The sequence below is a fragment of the Callorhinus ursinus genome, unplaced genomic scaffold (assembly GCF_003265705.2).
Source record: "Callorhinus ursinus isolate GAN/ISIS: 27379988/994484 unplaced genomic scaffold, GSC_fseal_2.0 scaffold1657, whole genome shotgun sequence".
In the NCBI taxonomy this organism is placed as follows: Eukaryota; Metazoa; Chordata; class Mammalia; order Carnivora; family Otariidae; genus Callorhinus; species Callorhinus ursinus.
Window position 1 is genome coordinate 1 of NW_027398711.1, and position 10,216 is coordinate 10,216.

Sequence of the window (10,216 nt, forward strand, 5' to 3'; positions counted from 1 at the left end):
GGTCAACCTCGGAAGTATTCTCTAATCTCTGTTCTGAAGTGAGGAGACTCCAGGTCCTGTCCCTCAGGGCAGGGGAGGAGAGAACCCTCTCTAAGGCAGCTTCCCCTCTGAGCCACTATTTGTCCCAGGCGGGTGGAGATATTTGCTGTGGAAGATGTTCTCATGTTTATTTCTCTCGAGAAATAAACTAGAAATAAACCCTCTAGGAGGGCTAGGAATTTCGTATCCAGCAATTGTGTTATAAATTAATGAGTTTGTTATAGTTTGTTATAGTGTGATCCTCAGCCTGCTGGGGTTATGGGAGAAGCTTGAGGAAAGTCTTGTACAGGTTATTACGTTTTGAGAACATGCTTACCCGTGCTCCAACTGTACATGTCTATTGTGAGGAAAACCACATATTCATCCAGGGACACGGCAATTTTGCTCCTGATTATATAAAAAGGCTGGTGTGTAGTAGGCAATCCATAAACACTAGAATCCTTTCTTCTTTCTCTTTTCACACTCAGGTGAACTACAGAAAATACGAAAAGTAGGAAACTCATGTAAACAAAACTCCTGTGGAAAAAAAATAGGACATGTTTTTCTATATTCAACACCATGAAAACATCAGTTATAAAAAGTCATTTTAGGGGTATCTGGGTGGCTCAGTCTGTTAAGCATCTGCCTTCTGCTCTAGTCATGATCCCAGGGTCTTGGGATCGAGCTCCATGTAGGGCTTCCTGCTCAGCGGGGAGTCTGCTTCTCTCTTGCCCTCTGCCCTTTCCCCCTGCTCGCGCGCTCTCTCTCTCAAATAAATAAATAAACTATTTTTAAGAAAAGTCATTTTAGGGTATAAAAATAGAAAGTTTTAACTAAGACAACCAGAAGTTAAATATAAAATTTTATGATACCAAACAAACTAAAATGTAGGAAATGCATCACCTCAAAATAATGTGTTTTCTCTTATGTATCACATTGATGCAACTTTTAACCTGTACACAGTTTCTAAAAGTGGTAGAGACAGGAACATATTCAAAATATAAATATATACAAAGGAAAATAACAGAGAACAGATCCTATTTGATATGAATATTCTCTCAAGTGTTTACTTCATATGCCAGCATGCAGAAATCAGGGAACTGCCTTTCATGAGCAAGCACTGAAGGGAAAACCTGTGTAAAGAAGGGTTTTAGAGAATATATTTGTTATCAACACATCAGGAATATTGGTAATAGACATTTTGATAAAAATGAAAACTTAAAGGTTAACCAGTAATTCAGTGTAACATTTGGGGTTATCACACAAACAAAAATTTAGGAAAATCCTTCAAGAACCTAAATGTCAACATCTATAAACTCAAAATTGTTAATATTCTGTTAAAATTAAACTGAAATAACTTTTATCTTGATAGTGCTTACTATTTAAAGAGAGTAACCATGACATAAGTACACAAAAGAACATGCAGAAAAACACAGGATTAATTGAGACAAAAACATCTACGGGCATATAGGGCATTTGATTTCACTGGACTTTTACATTTGTACTTTTTATGCATAAAGTCAAGTACTGCTAAAATTTGACCATAGAGTTCATTTGACTGTAACTCAGAAAAAAATCAGCATAAAGCGGGTGGATTTCACTGTCTGTCAAAGTAAATTACAGTAGATATTTTGCACAAAAAGCAGAAAAAAATGTTGTGAGAAATGCACAAGACATGAGTGAATGCATTTTCACGATGGCATGACAAAAATGTATTGGTAGAGAATGCAAATGGTAATGTCAATTGTATTTTTTTTTTAATTCTTAAAATTTGTTTAAGGATTTATTTATTTGAGAGAGAGAGAAAAAGAGAGAGGGGGAGAGAAGGAGAGAGTGAGCAGGGGAGAGGGCAGACAGAGAGGAAGAGTGAGTATTAAGCAGACTCTCTGCTAAGCACGGAGCCAGAGGTGGGGCTCAGTCTCAGGACCCTGAGACCATGACCTGAGGCAAAACCAAGAGTTGGACACTTAACCGACTGAGTCATCCAGGTGCCCCTCAGTTGTATTTCTTAACTAATTATGAGTTAAAAGGGCAGAAGTTTGTTTGGAATCCTTAACAACAGGGAAGGAGGCAGCAGAATTTACAGGGGTTATTTTTAGAGACTATTTATGTCAGTTGCTAGTGTTATCTTAAGGAAGACATAGCTCCTTAAAAGGTGTGTTCTTCCCTTCCTCGTACAGAGTTGTCTCGGGGCTGCACCTCCCAGCTCCCTCATGCACCTGGTAGTGAGAAGTGGTGTCATGGTCTTACAAAAGGAACATAAGCAGAAACGATGTATGCCGCTTATAGAGCTGCAGTGGGTATGAAGTGGGTTATGCCTCCTGCACAAGGGCTCTCCCCAGCACTGGCTGGAAGTGAAGGTCTCCAAGGCCAGGAGGATGGTGTGGCGGTGAGACAGAAGGTCCGTTCATCACCACATGACAGACTGTGCCATTTACCTGCATAGGAATTAACAACATGAGTGAGAAGTACACTTTCGTTCTGTAAAATCACTTTGATTTGGGGCTTTATTTATTACACCTTTACCCACAAATACATTGCTCAACATTTTTATGGAGATAAAAGGAAGGAGGAAAGGCTGGTAACTCTAAAACTAAAGTATTAGCAGCTTCTAAGATCAATTCACATGGTGAAGAGCACCTATCTCCTTACGGCACAATAAACTGGGTTTTTATTTATGTCAGGCAGTTGCCTTAGAGTCTGGGAAATCACAGGTTACTTTGAGTGTTATTTTGGTTTCTCATTCAAATTATTTCAATTAATAACATAGGTTACCCTACCTAAACATTACAGCATAATACTGAACAATGAAGTAAATAGATACAAAAGGATATTTTCAAAGAGATGCCTTGATACAATTTAGCAGTCGAACAAGATTCTGAACTGCTTTTAACTGCTTAATTTTGACTTTCACTAAGATATATGAAAAACGTGTACTGATAAATATTTGAGAACTTAAGGGACCAGAGGTGCCTTGAGAGAAGGTTTTTAAAAAATTATATCAATACATGTTCACTGTAAAATTATCAAAAAACACAGAAGTATATATTTCTTAAGCTTACTCCTATTTCTAAAAGCAACTTATATTGACTCTCAGTGTTCACCATCCTTACATTCAGACATTTGTAAACACATATACACACATACACACACACACGTGTGCCCACATGTACACATGCAGATGTATGAATTCATGAAGAGCTAGAAGTTTCTCCTACAAAATGAAAAAGAATTTTTAAAACGTGACTTACTTTCTTCATTTAACTATATTGATGAGCAATTTCTACTGTAGACCATTTTAGATAATACTTGTTCTTTTTAATGTACTGCATACTTATTATAATTCACTAAATCCAAAATTAATAAATTTTAAATTATGTGGAATTTTTTATAATAAATTTCAATTCAAAATCCTTGAATACATTTCTTTGTGCAATTACATATGTTAAGTATTTCTCTAGACTAGGTTCTTAGGATTCATATTCCCATTTAATGCTGAATAGATATTTCCAAATTTTTTAGCATTAAAATCTGTGCCTATTTATACTTCCACCAACAATGTGTGGATGTTTACTTTGACCCACATATTCACCAACTGTACAGAGCATTGGCTTCCCCCCCCCAATCTGTTGGCTAAAACGTAAGTTTTCATTTTAAAGATTTTCCTGATTAAGGATGAAGACGTCTTCATATTTATTATTGACTTAGTTTTATTCTGTGAATAGTCTGTATCTACATATTTTTGTTTACTTTTTTCATGGATTGGTATATCACCCTTCTGTTTTATATATGTTAAAATATATTAGGTATATTATTATCCCCTTTCTTAGGATGAATTTTCAGGCCATTGAAAAATTCAGTCTTACTCTTCTTGAGCTTTAGTTTATCGTAAATAGGCAAAGCTCCACAGGTCAGGCTCTGTGTGGGGGACAGTCTAACTTAGTTATAAACATGGTCTTCAGCTTTTGGAAGACTTAGATGAGAGTCCTATTGTGCCCCTCACTAGCTCTGTGATCCCTGAAGGGTACTTAACATCTCTGTGCCTTGATTTTTTTCATTATGAATGAAATCTAATGGTAAAACTTACCTCTGGGAATTGCTGTAAAGATTAGATTGATATTAATGGATGTGTCCTCATAGAACAGTACTTGATGTGAAATAAGCAATCAGTAAATGCAAACTCTTAATATTATTATGCCAGTTATACAACACCAGACAAAGATCTGGGACCCTTTGCAAATAAACAGTATTCTTAATCCTTTCCAAACAGGATAACAAACTTTTTTCTTTTTTTTTAGGGAGGACAGTTCATATGGAATATGTCTTATTCTCTATATATTATGCCATCCATAGTTCCAAGATCATTAATATATATAAACTCTTCACTAGTTTGGTATTTACTTTTGAATTCCTACTATGTGCAAGGTTCAGGAATTAATTGTATTCAGTTATTCTCAAAATAATCCATTTAATTTTGTCTCCTAGTAAGAGAAAAAAATCGAAATGCTAGAAAGTTAGCAGAGAGGCATAGAATTAGAGGTACTTATAGATCGTTTAGTCTGACATTTCATTTTACAAGTGGGAAAATTAATGCCCAGAGGAATTAAGTGATTTTTCTAAGGTCACATGGTAGTAATGTGGTAGAATTGGCAGAATTGAGATAAGAACCCAGATGTTCTGCCTCTGAGCCAGCCCTCTGAGGGTGAAACCAGACTGTGCTCACAAACACACCTCTTCTCTTGGCCCAATGGTGTTACACAAATTAAAAGCAAACAAATAGTGGAGAACAAGCAAAACAAAACAAAACAAAACAAAACAAAAAAACCAGATGAAATTGAAGCAGTGATCTAGTCAAAGTTCATCAAGAAGGAAGGAAAGCAGACCCCTGTGGTCTGGGAAAAGACATCACAACTGTGACATCCTGTGAGACCCCATTCCAGCTCTCCTTCCCTTTTTCTCCCTAAGAACCATAGATTTAACAATGCTTCTCTTTTGCATTAACATTCGAAGTGTGGTCTGTGGCAGCATCAGCAAGATAGGAGAGATTGTTCAAAATGCAAATCTCTGCCTATCCCATTCAGGCCTGCTGAATCATAGCCTGCATTTCTGCAAGATCTTCCTGCATTTCTGCAAGATCTGCACCAGTCTACACCATCTAACAAAGAATCAACAATCATCCTACAGGTCAGTGCCCACGCCACATGCCAAAGACACTGGGGAATCCAATTCCAAATGGCTTGTGAACTAGCTCCCACCTACAGCATCCCACCCTCTCATTTTCAGTAGTTACAACCCCTAATTCTCCACCATCTTGCAAGACAGAGGAGGAGTCACACCCTCTGCATGGCTGCTGGGCTAGCACCAGCACCACCTGGCAGACCGTAGAGGCTCTTGCAATTTGGCATGCTCTTTTTTAAAAGGCTCATATCCTCTCTTCTACATCATAGAAAAGAATATGCATAGCTCTTTTTTTTTATAGTAAGGGGGAAATACTTTCTAATATGTTTGTAATTCCCCCACAATCACTGGCAAATGAGACATAATTAATCACTAATGTTCACCCTGTAAGGAGAAACTTTTGCAAGAACTGAGTGCATTCGAAACTAAAAGGGACTAATGGACAAGAAGATGTCTAACTTTCAAAGGGTAATGGCTGCTGGATTTAAGTTACATATTTTATGAAGCTACATTTTTTTTTGGATAGGAGTCTAGGCTAAATGATCACAGATGAGTCAGCATTTATTGACTACTATGACATGAGCCTGGTCTAGACATCGAAGACGTAAGTATCAGAAGGTCCTTTACAAAAGGATCATTCAAAGTTAATCTAGATTGGATTGACTGGATCTGAATTCTAATTCCACTACTTAATATTTTTATGACATCGAGTATGTTACCTAATTCTCCAAACCTTAATTTCCCTTCTATAAATGAAAATACCATTAATACTTCACAGCTCTGATGTGAGGATTACATCTGAAGAATTTAACATAGTGCCTGGTACACAGCCATTACTAAATAAATTTTAGCTACAATTATTTCCTATCATACTCTGTTTTGCAAATAAAAGGATTTTGGAAAATGTAGAAGTCCTAAGATAGTTGTAACATTGAAAATTGTGTGTAGTTAACTGATAAAGGTTCATTAATGTACCCTACCAGTGCTTGCTGAGTGCCTCCTATGGGCTAGGCAGTGTGCTAGTGTGGATGAAAAAGGGGTGAACAGATTCCAGTTTCCGCCCCCGGGGAGTTCCCATCTTACCTGTGAAACCTGATACCTACCTGAGCAATGTTCTATAAATGCCACCTGAAAGATCGTAACAATTCTCAACACCAAAAATGAAATCGAAATTCCTTTGTCTTGGGAAAGGCCTCCTTTCGATAAAATACTATCAAGTATCCATTCTAATCCTACTCCATCACTACTGCATCAACGTGAGACCGAATCATCTGTCTTCTCTTCCACTTCCCTGCTCCCGGTGCCGCTCATGGTCAGGGCCCTCCTTGGTCTCTGACCCTTGGAGTCAGGTTCTTCCTTGTTACCACACCCACTGTTTACATTTCCGTTTACAGTCAAGGTGCTTCCTCTAGCAAACGAAAGCTTCTGTCTGAAGCCTACCGCCCGTCACTTGTTCTTAGTCACTGGTTTTGTTTCACTGCCTTGATTTCTCTGACCATTATCCACAGATAGCTCCAAAGAGGCCATGTTACTCAGTGGTTATGACTATAAGGTCAAGAATCTGATTGCCTCAGTTCAATCCTGGACTAGACAGTCAGCATCTGTGATACTGGGCAAGTTACTCAACCTCTCTGCACTTCAGTTTCCCTATAAGTAAAGTGGGGATATTGTTTTTTTTGCCTCAAAGGACTGTTTTGAGAGAGAGAGAAAGAGAGAGGGAATGAGAGAGAGAGAGAGAGATTATGGTGTTATTATTTTGGTGTATTGGTTCTGGGTTTTAGCTCAACTAAATCACCAATTTCAGTAAGAATGGCCTTTATTCTCATCTTCTTTATGTTCTATGTTCCTCTAGAAGTCCAAAGATTTTTGTGACTCTGCCCTTAGGAGACATTGTCCATGACACCCAGGTTCTCATAAATGATCTCATCTTCTAGGCCTTATATAGATCAGCTCACTGTGGCACATGAGACTGGAAGTATACCCTCTTTCACAGAACACATCCATCTTTGGAATAATTTAGCTTTGTTCTTTATTGATGACACTGATGTTGGTATAGACAATGCACGTTGCTGTGGTTAAGTACTGAGGGCTTAATTTAACCACAACAGACTGTTGTCTGAACTAGACTGTCAAGGCAAAAACCTGACATTTGCTAGTTTCTGGTATGTGTGTTTATAATAGTGACAATAGGATCTTCTTCATGGCTTTGTTATGATGACTAAATGAGATGGTCCATGGAAAGCGCTATCAATACATAGTATATAGCACTGGGAGAGCAACTAAGCAAAATGTTACTAGTATAAAAACCCATTTTGTTCTTACATTCAGTGAACTCTGCTGCCCACACACAGTAATTAAGAGTTGGGTTGAGTAATTATTGATTCCCAAGAGCAACACACTTATTCTTCTGAACAAGTCTTTTGTTCACTCTTACTATGAAATTACAAAAGACTGGATGCAAGTGGCCATCCTAGTCTCAAGACAGGTTAGAAAGTAGATTTTAGGGGTGGTTGGGTGGCTCCATTGGTTAAATGTCCCACTCTTGATTTCAGCTCAGGTCATGATCTCAGGGTCCTGGGATCAAGCCCTGTGTTGTACTCCACGCTCAGTGAAGAGTCTGCTTCTCCCTCTCCCTCTGTTTCTCCCCCCACTAGTGTTCTCTGTCTCTGTCTCTCTTAAATAAACAAATAAAATATTTTAAAAAAGAGGGTGGGTTTTATAGGTAACACCCTACAAAGCCATCTGAAATGTATAGGATTCATCCCTGATCATTGGATTTGTACTATAGAAGGAATCAGTAAAAATCAATCCTCTACCAAACTGGAATAGCCAGCTATACTATACTAGCCCCTTAACACTCTCTGGTCAAATTTCCTAGTTCAAGACATCTAACGAGGGAAATGATGCACATGCAGACCAACCCAGATGGAAGTGCTGATAAAAAGACACCAGAAAAGTACATATTGAGATAGTCTGTATATCTACATAATTTACAGATCAACACTCAAAATTTTCTGGAGAATCCATAAACAGCCCAAATTGTTTTCTTTGATACCCCTTATAAGCCTGTTCAACAAGAGAATGCCCAGTTTGGCTCCTTTGCTAGCTACTAGTAACAAGTATATCTCTGAAGCTGTGAACAATATGCACTGTTCTCACACTGTCTACAGATTTTTCCTTCCCCTCTCCTTTGTCCTATATACCTTGCATTGATTTTGTTCCTTCACTCAGCCTGCTCATTTATTCCCTGAATCAATCATGTTCATCCAAAATTTCTCACCTTCATGCAACACACTAAATAAATATCTGAGTTACTATTTAACAGTTATCTTTATCAGGGCAAGTACAATTTTAGGAGAATGGACAAGTGTGCCTCTGGGTTTGGGGGGATGACTGTCCTTCACAGCAGCTCTTTTTTTTCTTCCAAATCTTATGATATATGTGGTTAGTGAGTTTAAACACTTAGGTTAGAGAGGTAGATAGACTGTATTCTACTTCTGGGACCCAGAAAATGAATTAAAACCATTTTTAATTTCACAGATATTAAATTCAGTGAGCAATAAAAGAAAAAAATCATATCTGATAAAATCACACTTGCTAGATAATCCATGAATGCAACATACCTAAAATTTTTCATTCAAAGGAAGAGGGAAGGCTTGCTCTTGTGTCCTTTAGGCACATTTAAGATGAGAGTAGTGAAATTTTCTGGATTTAGGCAGCAATCAAACTCTTAGGCTGGCGATTCCAATGTCACTCCAATTGGGAATGACCTTCCTTGTACAGCGCTCTCCTCAGGGCACCCTTGACCTCTGCGTTCCTCAGGCTGTAGATCAGAGGGTTCAGCATAGGGTTGAAAAGACTGTAAAACAAGAAAAGGTAATCTTCTGCTGTTCCTCAGGGTGGTGGGATTTGGGGGCCATGTACATGACAATGGCGCTGCCAAAGAAGAGCCCCACCACACAGAGGTGGGAGGAACAGGTGGAGAAGGCCTTTCTGCGGCCCTCCCCGGACCGGATCCTCAGGATGGCAAACAGGATGGGCATATAGGACACCAGCACCAAGCAGAGGGGCCACAGTAAGATAAACACACAGGCCACAAAGATGACCACTTGGTTGAGCCAGGTGTCAGCAGAGGCCAACTTGAGGACGGACAGGATTTCACAGGAGAAGTGGTTGATTGCATGAGGCCCACAGAAGGGCAGCCTCAGGATGAGAACCACATGGACCAGGGCCAGCAGGAAGCCACATGCCCAGGAAGTCATCACCAGGGTGACACAGACCCTCCAGCTCATGATGGCAGAATATCGGAGGGGGTGGCAGATGGCCACATACCAATCATAAGACATCACAACTAGGAGAAGACATTCTGTGACAGCAAAAGTCAAAAAGAGAAAGGTCTGTGTCCAGCAGCCAGCAAAGGAGATGGGCTTGTCTGGCTTCAGGAGGTTCACCAGCATCTGGGGCACGGTGTTGCAGGCATAGGCTATGTCGACGATGGCCAGGTGGGAGAGGAAGAAGTACATGGGGGTGTGCAGTCAGGAGTCCAGCCAGATGAGCCTCAGGATGAGCCCGTTCCCCAACAGGGTGAAGACAAAGAAGAGGGAGAAGAGCCCAAAAAGGAATATGTGCATCTTCAGGCCAAGATGAAATCCTAATAGGATGAATTCTACAACCACTGTTTGATTTTTCTCCATTTTACTATTAAAGAGAGAACCAGAAAGCTATTGACACAACTATTGTAAAACAACTCTTTTATTTATTGTTTCGTAAATTTTTGTTGTGTGCAAAATTGTTAGGAAACAACTTTAAGACCTCACTGAATTATAAAGAAGGAAGGAAGAAAAGCAGGAAAGAGAGAGAAAGAAAGATTGATTTACCTATGTAAACATATTTAAATTAAGAGTCTGTCTTTAAGCTAAATTCTTAATCTGACATCTAGTTTTATAGAAGGGAATATGTCACCAGTGATTACCTACATTGAGCCACTGATACTGTGATGGAACAGAAAATAATCATGAAA

General features: G+C 38.9%; 1 pseudogene; it reads right to left on the reverse strand.

Annotated features, from left to right (window-relative positions):
• Positions 1-8,946: 8,946 nt before the first annotated feature.
• Positions 8,947-9,890, reverse strand: LOC112818843 (olfactory receptor 2A1/2A42-like; annotated as a pseudogene).
• Between the last annotated feature and the right edge of the window lie 326 nt (positions 9,891-10,216).